Raw genomic sequence first — 12,112 nt, 5'->3', positions numbered from 1 at the left:
GAATATAACTACCTACCATGTATTAGACAAATGACATAATAGCTCTGCCCGCCCCCTCGATGCAGGAGCCAATTAGCAAGCAGCAGATGGCTGTGATGTCATAAGAGGAGTCAGTGGCAGGAGTGGGAATCCGGGCTGTAGAAGGACATGTTAATGTTCCTGGGATAAACAGCTGCCTTGTTAGCAACTGAGAAGGGAAAAAAATTATTACTCAGTATTATCAAAAGGGAAAGACCTGTCGGAAGCCACGTCCAGAGCATATTGGGTTCTGTCTGTGAAGTATTTAAAATCTAATGCAGAAAGAGGGGAATGTATTAAATATTAAACTAACGTTAATAAGTTAAACAGAAATAGCCGGGTCTTGAGAGCAGCCCTGACATTGTTCTTCCTTCCACCTCCCTGCTTTTTTTATTTCAATGGATTGCAATAACCCTGAGGAATTTGGGTCATCATTGTTCCACATGACAAAGATGAAGAGAGTGGCAGGGTGGGGGAGAGAGGTGGAGAGCATTCCATTCCTCCTTAACTGTGTGTCACCCTGCAAGTTAACAATGATGTGAAGGAATGAGATTAAATATTTGTGAACTGAGGAGTGGGTGGTGATTTGTCCCTGGGGAAACATCTGTTGTACAGAGAGCAGACTGTTAGCTGGAGCTTTCTTTTTATAGTCTGTTTTGAAAGTTTGGTGGGGGTGGGAAGTAGTGATTCCTGAGAAAAGGGAGGTGTGTACAAGTTTCTTGAGGTTAACAAATTAGACCGTCTGTCCCACTGATGTGTCATTGTGCATAATGTCTGTGTACATCATTCATCTGCGGTGTGACTGTAAGTTTCCCCAGACCAATTTGCTCCGCAGACTTGAGAGAATATAGTGCACCTACACACCCTGTCTTTGCCAGTTTTTTGCTTTTGGCAAGGAACTGCAGAAAAACTAACTGTAATATCACACAAATCCTGGTTGCTGACATGATGGAATGTTGCTTACAGGGAGAAGAATGTCAGATACTTTACAGAAAATTGACTACAGCATTGCCCACAATCAGTTCATAAATATGTGTTTTTCCAAACATAAAAGCATTTGTAATGGAACTGTTATTTTTAGATCATACTTTTATTTTATATCGTTTACGAGTTGATTGGTCACGGAGAGTCAAGGCCAAGTGTGATCAGGTGAAGCGGGATTACAGGGTGGGAGCTAATTGGACCAGGGCACGCAGATGTCATTCAGCCCCATTTTGAAGTCATACATTCTGTTCTTATTTTTATAGTTCCATTATAAATGCTTTTGTCTGCATATATAATGGTGATGCCAAAGCTAACTTGTCATGCTGTCATTACATCTTTCTGCCAGGGGTGGTATTACAGTGCCTCTACTGGGGAAGGGCATAATTACAGAGTGACACGTTTACATAGACCAGTTGCCAATATAAATGTGCACATTGGAATTTAGAATGAAATAAATTTGACAGGAAATGTGCACAGATGTAAGATCCTTATTATTAAGCGATCTCGTGCGGCACTGCTCAAGGTAAGTTTGGGGATTTGCTGTTTATTTGCAGAGGTTTTTAATGCGATTGGGATAACATCAGGGCCATTGATTTATACTGGCTGAATAAATCTGTTATGTATGTAAGCACTACCAATGTGTAAGACTTGCCACCAGGGGGCGCACCTATGGGTGACCCAAGGATCACCTGCACACCTTGTGCAAGCAGGTATAAAAGGCAGACTACCATGCTGCTTGCTCACTCTGGAGTTACAATAAAGGGACCAAGGTCACAACAGTTTGAGCTGAAGCTGCACAGTCTTGTGGAGTTATTCTAAATGTAACAATTGGCGACGAGTAACAGATCACGAACTTTCACGCAGTTATGGCTGCCGTTGGTATTCTTGAGAGATTTGTTGAGGGTGATGATTGGGAAGCCTTCGTTGAGCGTCTTGACCAGTACTTCGTGGCCAACGAGCTGAAAAAGGAAGAAACCGCGATCAAGTGCAGGGCGATGCTCCTCACCATTTGCGGGTCCACGATATATGGCCTCATAAAAAATCTGCTAGCACCGACGAAACCAACGGAGAAGATATATGAAGAGCTGTGCATGCTGGTTCGGGAATACCTCAAGCCGAAAGAGAGCATCTTGATGGTCAGGTATCGCTTTTATACGCACCATCGCTCCAAGGACCAGGACATGGCGAGCTATGTCACTGACCTAAGACGCCTTGCGGGACCATGCGTATTTGCTGGATTTTGGGGGGAATTGTTGTGGGACTTTTTCGTGCTCAGAATCGGCCACGAGGTCATTCTTCGCAAACTGCTGTCTGCCGAATCTGTAGATCTGAGCAAGGCCGTCACAATAGCCCAGACTTTTATGTCCACGAACGATAACACTAAACCGATATCATTGCAGCATCGGAACTCACCAGCAAGTACGGTGCATAAAATAACGCCTTCAGCAGGCAGAACTGTACATGGCAGGGCCTACACGCCCGCAGAGGCCAAACCTAGGATGACTCAGAGCCCGCCGTGGAGCGTGAATGCGAATCTATTCGCACCATGTTGACGCTGCGGGGGTAATCATCGAGCCCATCAATGTCGATTCAAGCACTACGTGTGCAAGGGCTGTGGAACAATGGGGCACCTCTAGCGAATGTGCAGATGTGCTGCGACTCACCACGTGGCAGAGTCGACAGAAGATGACTGATCCGGCGCGGACCATGCTGAACGAGCAGGAGAGGCAACTCAACCTGAGGATGAAGAGGAAGTGCATGGGATACACACCTTCACCACCAAAAGTCCTCCGATAATGTTAAAAGTTAAACAACGGCACTTCAGTCTCCATGGAATGGGACACGGGAGCGAGTCAATCAGTTATGAGCCAGAAGGCATTCATAGAAACATAGAAAATAGGTGCAGGAGTAGGCCATTCGGCCCTTCGAGCCTGCACCGCCATTCAATGAGTTCATGGCTGAACATGCAACTTCAGTACCCCATTCCTGCTTTCGCACCATACCCTTTGATCCCCCTAGTAGTAAGGACTACATCTAACTCCTGTTTGAATATATTTAGTGAATTGGCCTCAACAACTTTCTGTGGTAGAGAATTCCACAGGTTCACCGCGCTCTGGGTGAAGAAGTTTCTCCTCATCTCGGTCCTAAATGGCTTACCCCTTATCCTTAGACTGGCCCCTGGTTCTGGACTTCCCCAACATTGGGAACATTCTTACTGCATCTAACCTGTCTAAACCCATCAGAATTTTAAACGTTTCTATGAGATTCCCTCTCATTCTTCTGAACTCCAGTGAATACAAGTCCAGTTGATCCAGTCTTTCTTGATATGTCAGTTCCGCCATCCCGGGAATCAGTCTGGTGAACTTTCGCTGCACTCCCTCAATAGCAAGAATGTCCTTCCTCAAGTTAGGAGACCAAAACTGTACACAATACTCCAGGTATGGCCTCACCAAGGCCCTGTACAACTGTAGTAACACCTCCCTGCCCAACTGTAGTAACACCTCCCTGCCCCTGTACTCAAATCCCCTCGCTATGAAGGCCAACATGCCATTTGCTTTCTTAACTGCCTGCTGTACTTGCATGCCAACCAATGACTGATGTACCATGACACCCAGGTCTCGTTGCACCTCCCCTTTTCCTAATCTGTCACCATTCAGATAATAGTCTGTCTCTCTGTTTTTACCACCAAAGTGGATAACCTCACATTTATCCACATTATACTTCATCTGCCATGCACTTGCCCACTCACCTAACCTATCCAAGTCACTCTGCAGCCTCATAGCATCCCCCTCGCAGCTCACACTGCCACCCAACTTAGTGTCATCCACAAATTTGGAGATACTACATTTAATCCCCTCGTCTAAATCATTAATGTACAATTTAAACAGCTGGGGCCCCAGCACAGAACCTTGCGGTACCCCATTAGTCACTGCCTGCCATTCTGAAAAGTACCCATTTATTCCTACTCTTTGCTTCCTGTCTGCCAACCAGTTCTCAATCCATGTCAGCACACTACCCCCAATCCCATGTGCTTTAACTTTGCACATTAATCTCTTGTGTGGGACCTTGTCGACAGTCTTCTGAAAGTCCAAATACACTACATCAACTGGTTCTCCCTTGTCCACTCTACTTGAAACATCCTCAAAAAATTCCAGAAGATTTGTCGAGCATGATTTCCCTTTCACAAATCCATGCTGACTTGGACCTATCATGTCACCTATTTCCAAATGCGCTGCTATGACATCCTTAATAATTGATTCCATTATTTTACCCACTACCGATGTCAGGCTGATAATTCCCTGTTTGCTCTCTCCCTCCTTTTTTTTTAAAAAGTGGGGTTAAATTGGCTATCCTCTACTCCATAGGAACTGATCCAGAGTCTATGGAATGTTGAAAAATGAGAGGCTATGGGGCGACAGAGCACAACGACCCAAGCTGATCCCGATTCAGGCAAAGCTGCGCACCTACACCAAGGAACTGATACCAGTTATTGGTAGTGCAGACAAAAGAGTATCCCATGAGGGAGCGGTACACGATTTACCACTGTGGATTGTTTCAGGTGATGGGCCAACGCTGCTTGAAGGTGGATGGGGAACATTTGATGGAACTGGGAAGATTCCTGTGTACCTTCTCCGGTGAACAACGTCTCCCTTGCTCAAAGGCTGAGCAAACCCCCACCTTCAGCTGAACCAGTCATCGAAGTGCAGATCCATTTGCAGATCCCTGAGGCATAGATCGCTCATCATGACCACGAGGAGGTAAAGATCAACCGAGCAGCGGTACCCACCGCCGAAAGCCGACGACCTCTTCGCAACAATGGAAGAGGCTCCGGGTCGACCAAGCAGAGTGGGACTCTGGCCGAAACGATCTGAATGCGTCTTCCCGACGCCAGAGGCAAAATCCCTGGGAAGGAAGATCGCGGCAGTCGGCATCACTGACACGGATGAGAGTGTGTCCAGACCACGGGACGAGAGTGCGTCCAGACCACGGGATGGCGCTGAAATGAAACAGAGGCATGTGTTTCCCAGTAAGGAAGATGACTGGGCTTGGGGCAAAGGTAAAGGGGCGGCCAGGAACCCACTACGTTCCAATAAGTTGTTTGCACTGTGTAGCCCATGTGAGCGCCCATTCGTGGCAAGTTATGTATTATCAAATGGGGTTGGGGGTACCTTACAACAAGCCAAAGTAGCGGGCGAACCTCAACCGGTTGTACATTTATCCAATAAGTTAACCAAGGTTGTAGCCTGCGATCATGGGACAAAAGAGACGTACCAAAGAGTGTCCCAATATTTGCTCGAGTCAGACAAGCTGCCAATCTCTCGGTTTTTGGAGAGCAGAGGCACCATTATCAATGCTTTGTCTCAAAGGTCTAACACTGTCTATGCACTGTAACATGATCCGCCACGGGCCAGGCACTGAGAACGGTGCTGATGCCCTCAGTTGGCTACCGTTGCCCACCACCGGGGTGGAAACGGCGCAGCCCGCAGACCTGTTCACTGTTATGGAAGTGCTAGAAAGTGAAGGGTCAACCGTAACAGCTCCCCAGACTAGGACCTGGACCAGCCAGGATCCCACATTATCGCCTGCTAACAGCGAAACGCTAGACGGGATGTTGCAGCTTATCCGTCACAAAGACGAAATGCTCATCCCATCAGGTTGCCCCCTATCTGTAACTCCGCAACGTTGCAAAGAAAGGCAGGGAGGCTACACACAGTTGGTGGTCCTGGGCCTCCATACCATGGCCCAGGATCCACGGGGACCACGTGGCCTCCCGCCGCTACTGAAAGTCTCAAGGCCATAACTGGCATCCTTGGCTTGCCGGACGTTAGGGAAAGCGACAATAGTCTGGAGCGGGCAGCCCAAATTATAAAGCCGAGCACCACACGTGTCACGGTAGACACCCCACAGATCCAACTATCCCGGGTGCTATGCAGTCACTGGACTGAATCACTCAGAACCGGGCCTCCCGTATGCTATCAGCAGAGCATACACCATGATCATACAGCTCCTCCACGCGACATCAGAATAAATGATGTAGACCATAATCATGGCTCCCGATGGGCTACTAGCACTGTATTAGCCAAAGAGGGGAATGGAGTGTTTGTGATGAAAATGGAGTGTTTATTTTGAAACCATGTAATGGGCAAACGCAGAAAGCATTTGGACCAGACCAAACTGCGAACTACAGATAACCAGGAACTACTGTGAAAGGACCTGGCCCCCAGTGACCCACTAATACAATCGACCTCGCTGTCAACCACGAGGATGAACCCAACATGCTCGACAGTCCGATCAGACCAGCTGCGCAGCCATGCAGCAATGATCTGACCAACTCACCTATGCCAGGACTTCAACTCAGGCGATCAACCCGGGAACACAGAGCCCCAGATCACCTCAACTTATAAATAACCTGTACATAAGACTTTGGGGGTGGGGGGAGAATGATGTTATGTATGTAAACACTACCAATGTGTAAGACTTCCACCAGGGGGCACACCTGTGGGAGGCCCCCAAGGGTCACCTGTACACCCTGGGCAAGCAGGTATAAAAGGCAGACTACCATGCTACCTCCTCACTCTGGAGTTACAATAAAGAGTCCAAGGTCACAACAGTTTGAGCTGAAGATGCAGTGTTGTGGAATTATTCTAAACGTAACAAAATCAAATTCTATTCTTTTAAATTCTGTGAAATTTACAAACATTACCTTTGGGGATTGGATTTCACAATTCTGTCCAGTATTCGGCGAAAACAGTAAATGTGTAGTCTTTATTTTATAATATACAGCTTTACCTATGTATTTAATTGTTGTCTCCTACCACTTTTATAGCTGAGAATACACAGGATGGTATGTGAGATTCAGCAATTGGGTATAACATACTCATAACTGCTGCGGAGGGGAAATGGGGTTGAGTTGCACTTTTGGGCCATCCTGTGCTTGGTAGCAGTGGGAGCAATCTACTTTGGCAGCAATGGGCAAACATTGTGGCATTGGGGAATGGTCTTCAGAACTAAGGTGAGAGCCCGGTGTTTGTGAGAACTGCAATGGGGCTGTGGAGTTTGCAGCATGAGAGAGTCCTTTAATCTGACATTATTGTGGAGATGGAACTTGAAATTTGGTCGAACTGGGGATTGAATGTGAACTTGTGGATTCCTGGTGTCTTACAACAACAACAACCTACATTTATATAGCACCTATAATGTAGAAAACGTCATAAGGTGCTTCACCGAAGTGTAATCAGACAAAAGTCGACACCGAGCCAGGGAAGGAGATATTTGGGAGATGAGCAGGGGTGACTAACAGCTTGGTCAAAGAGGTTGGTTTTAAGGAGGGTCTTAAAGGAGGAGAAGTTTAAAGAGGGAATTCCAGAGTTTAGGGCCTTGGCAGCTGAAGGTACGGCTGCCAATGGTGGGGTGAAGGAAATCAGGGGTGCACGAGCCACCAGATTTGGAGGAACAAAAGTTCTGGGATATTCCAGGGCTGGAGAGGTTACAGAGATTAGGAGGGGCAAGGTCATGAAGGGATTTAAACACAAATTTGAGGCATTGGTAGAGCTGGAGCCAGTGGAAGTCAGCAAACACAGGAATGAAGTGGAACTTGATGCTGGTTGGGATATGGGAGCACAATTTAAGATGAGCTGATGGTAATGGAGCGTGGCCAGGAGAGTGTTTGAATAATTAAGTCTGGAAGTGATAAAGACATGGATGAGCTGTTAGCAGCTGAGAAGGAAGAAACTTGGAGAGGGGATAAAACCCTCCTAATCCCTCTTCTGCAGTGTGTTGCCGACACTCTATCGGTGAAATAAGATTCTCTGCTGATGTTACATTTTGTGAAATGTAAACAACGTCACCTCGTCCTGGACAAGCTCCCTCTTTAGACCAGGAATTTTTCATATTCAATTTGTATTTAAACAAAACGCTAAGATCTTTCTTTCTATGAGCAGAACTAACCAATCCTAGAGTTAATGGAAGGAGCAAATCACCAGACTACACTCTCTCACGTACCTCTCCTAGTTAAACATTAAACACATCAATCACAGAACTATCATCCAGGACGATTAAAGGTACTTACAACACCAATATTGTGGTTTGATTGGCTGATAACTCAATAGAATGAACATGATTTGACATTTAAGTCCATTATTCATATTTCATTATGTACAGCTTCAGTTAATAACATGTTTGCTGTTTTAGTAATGTGTCGACCCTCAATTAGACCTATAATTCGTGAAAAAGATGCAATGGTGACTTTAAGTAGTTGTGATTTTTTTTCTAGAAGTAAATCAAACAGAGGGTTGTTACATCACCCCTCCCCAGCCTGTCCTTAATGATTTAATAGCTCCTTGTTCTCAGTAGTTAAAAACATAGAAACATTCCTATCCCTTTGTAAAATCACAGAGCCTTGGTCTCTTGTTGAGATTCTGCAGTGTGTATAAGATGTGTCTGTTTCCATAGTTACTGGTTAAGAATTCAGCATCTCTGGTTACAATGTAGATTAGGTATCAGACGAAATGGATGGAGAATAGTGTATGTGTGTGAGTGTGTGGAGGGGAGGGGAGCGGGGAGTGTGTGAGCTGTGTGTTAAGTGAAATTCTTTTGGCACTGGCTTTAGAGAAAACTCACTTGTGTGTGCATGTTAATGACATTACTCAACTTGCCTTTCTTCTATGAAGGGAGAGAAGCCAAGGCCCCTAATTAAGGGGGCACACATACTCAGCCAAACTCAATTTGCAAGAGCGTGCAGCGTTAATTTGTATGAACTAATTACTGTAGCTCGACTTGGCATAAAGGGGCCTGAACTCTCTTTTCTGGTATGAATATTACTCCTCATTAGTGGATAGAATGGTCGCATCAGTTTGGAGCAGCAAGTAATAATTCAAATAATCAAAAAAGCAATGTTTTAATTGTATGCAATCTCGATGCGGACTCCCCATGCCAAGCACCAAATGCCCTTGGAGTGCTGCCAGGTGACGGATTTTCAAATCTTCATCAATGGAGCTCTGAGCTGCTCACTGCAGGCTGTGTTGGAGCAGCTTGAGGTAGAGTCCTCCTCCACGGCACCTGGTTCCACTTGTCACTTGCTGAGAGTAGCATTCAGAGATTGAAGTAGGGTTCCACCCATAAGAACATGAGTAGGCCATACGGCCCCTCGAGCCTGCTCCGCCATTCAATAAGATCATGGCTGATCTGATCATGGACTCAGCTCCACTTTCCCGTCCACTCCCCATAACCCCTTATCCCCTTATGGCTCAAGAAACTGTCAATTTCTGTCTTAAATTTATTCAATGTCCCAGCTTCCACAGCTCTCTGAGGCAGCAAATTCCACAGATTTACAACCCTTTGAGAGAAGAAATTCCTCCTCATCTCTATTTTAAATGGGTGGCCCCTTATTCTAAGATCAAGCCCTCTAGTTCTAGTCTCCCCCATCAGTGGAAACATCCTCTTTACAGACCTTGTCAAGCCCCCTCATAACCTTATACGTTTCAATAAGATCACTTCTAATTCTTCTGAACTCCAATGAATAGAGACCCAACCTACTCAACCTTTTCTCAAAAGTCAACCTCCTCATCCCTGGAATCAACCTAGTGAACCTTCTCTGAACTTCCTCCAAAGCAAGTATATCCTTTCGCAAATTTGGAAACCAAAACTGCAAGCAGTATTCCAGGTGTGGCCTCACCAATACCCTGTATAGCTGTAGCAAGACGTCCTGCTTAAAGTGCCTCCTTTGGTTTGTCTTTGCAAAGTGAATAACCCAGCCCCGACTGAAGACCCCCATGGAAACCTTCACCCACTTCTCATCCTAATATCTTGTTCTTCCCCCCCCTCCATCCCCTTTACAATAAAGGCCAAGATACCATTGGCCTTCCTGATCACTTGCTGTACCTGCATACTATCCTTTTGTGTTTCATGCACAAATACCCCAGGTCCCGCTGTACTGCGGGTCTTTGCAATCTTTCTCCATTTAAATAATAACTTGCTCTTTGATTTTCTTTTCTGCCAAAGTGCATGACCTCACAATTTGCAACATTATACCCCATCTGCCAAATTTTTGCCCACTCACTTAGCCTGTCTATGTCCTTTTGCAGATTTTTTGTGTCCTCCTCACACATTGCTTTTCCTCCCATCTTTGTATCGTCAGCAAATTTGGCTATGTTACACTCAGTCCCTTCTTCCAAGTCATTAATATAGATTGTAAATAATTGGGGTCCCAGCACTGATCCCTGCGGCACCCCACTAGTTACTGGTTGCCAACCAGAGAATGGTACGTACCATGTATTCCTGTCCCTGCAGCTCCACTTTGCCTCAAGTAGGTTTCCTAAAGCTTTCTGAAGATCAGATTCTCAGAACCTGGCAGCATGTGCTGACAATGAAGTAGTACTGTTGGGGTTCGTGCCTGTAATTCCTTGCACACTTGAGGGAGAGACGGAAAGAATTTGCATTCATATACCACCTTTTATGATCTCTGAATGTCTCAAAGCGCTTTACAGCCAATGCACCTGTTCACTAGCATTAAGTGATTCCTGTATTCGGACCCTAAATCTATCTGCTCCTTCACAGCTCTGAGCTTGTCACCATTTAGAGAATACGCTGATCTGACGGGTTGTCCTGTATTGGGGCACACTCTGGTCCTTACTCTCATGTAACCAGGTTACAGGAAGAGAATTCCCCTTGCCTTCCCTGTCAGTCACGATCCGAAATGCAGCTCGGCACCGTTATCAGAAGATACAAACTCCAGCTGCAGCATTTGGTGAGAGCAGGAGGAGCCACACGGTCAGACAGGCTGAAGGCACGAGGTGAACAGTAAAAGCGCACACTGTCGGGGCTTAGTCAGCCCGCCTGGACACATCCTCTCACTGTCGACAGTGCTCACAGTTTGAACAGATGTTGTGAAAACTTTACTAAAACAGAAATAAAACCAAAAAAATGATGCAAATCAGAATCCTTTACCTCAAAGGTGAGACCTTTTCCTCTTTTGGGCAGCTGCCTATACAAGGATGAAGCCCTGTAAGGGCCTTGTTCGAGTGGGAGGCTCAGGATCATTGCTGAATGCTGCCTGTAAATGGCTGTTGGTGCTCCCACTCTGATCAGTGCAAGTTGTTGGGCAGGATTCCAGCTTTGTTCACATACTCAGCACCACTTTTAGATCAGACAGCTCCATTTTAGGAAGAAAAGGAAAACAGGTTAGTGCTCCCAGAAAGAAAAAAAACAAGCAAAGCATTTGTTTTCCCTCTGGAACCTTGCGATTTGGCTCGTCCCATTTGTGACCAACATTATTTCACTAAACACTGTGGCGTTTCACTGCCAAGAGAGTCGATCAGGGAAAAATAATGCAATAGCTTAACCTGGTAACAATTATACAAAAAGCATCTCATTGCCATTCAGGGTTTAATTAATCCAACACATGGCTGTAAGGTATGAAGCCCAGCTCTGAAAACTCTCTAGCTGTCTTATTTGCTGGCCAGCGAGCAAACTATTTAAAAAAAAAAAAGGGCAAGCCTGTGCATATAATAAGGTTAGTATCTGAAGTTATTCATTGACAAAAAGACCTTTCCTATTTCAGTAGAGATAACTTAAAATAAAATGTGAAAAATCTTTTGGAAAACTTTGGGTTGGCAGAGAGAATATGGGTTGAATTTTCCTCCATTATCCCACGCGAAACCAGGCAGAATAGCGGGACGAATGAATTCATTAAAGCCGAGTGCCCTCTCCTTGTCCTGGCCTCAATTTTACTACTCACCCCTCCAGGACCCCTGCTGGCTGCCCTTTCCCACCAGCGGCATATAAATGCAAATGCAAGTGGAGCCTCCCATCCCATTTCCCTCCTGCTATCCTTGTTACCGCCGCTACCCGGGACTGCCTGGTAGAATGTAATGGAGGATAGAGTTGCAGCCCCCAAAGCACAGCAATGTGTGAGAGGGCCTCCTCTCCCTTCAATTTTCCTCCTGTCATTTGCCTGTGTTGGATGTGTGCTCTGCTGAGGTCTTCAAGGCCGTAGCCCCTGCTTAACTCACTATCTATCCTCTTCATCACCAGTGCACTGTGGCCGCAGTACGTACTATCTACAGACTGCACTGCGGCAAGGCACCAGGGTTCCTGGAACAGCACCTCTCTC

At 45.9% G+C, this 12,112-nt stretch overlaps 1 protein-coding gene across 1 annotated transcript in view; it reads left to right on the top strand.

The window, feature by feature from the left end:
* LOC139280760 (synapsin-3-like) overlaps positions 1–12,112 on the top strand; it is a 291,283-nt gene that overhangs the window by 222,518 nt on the left and 56,653 nt on the right. The window lies entirely within an intron of this gene.

The sequence above is a fragment of the Pristiophorus japonicus genome, chromosome 15 (assembly GCF_044704955.1).
Source record: "Pristiophorus japonicus isolate sPriJap1 chromosome 15, sPriJap1.hap1, whole genome shotgun sequence".
Taxonomy (NCBI): domain Eukaryota; kingdom Metazoa; phylum Chordata; class Chondrichthyes; family Pristiophoridae; genus Pristiophorus; species Pristiophorus japonicus.
The sequence above is the reverse complement of the archived record's forward strand: the minus strand, read 5'-3'. Positions and strand labels throughout refer to the sequence as shown.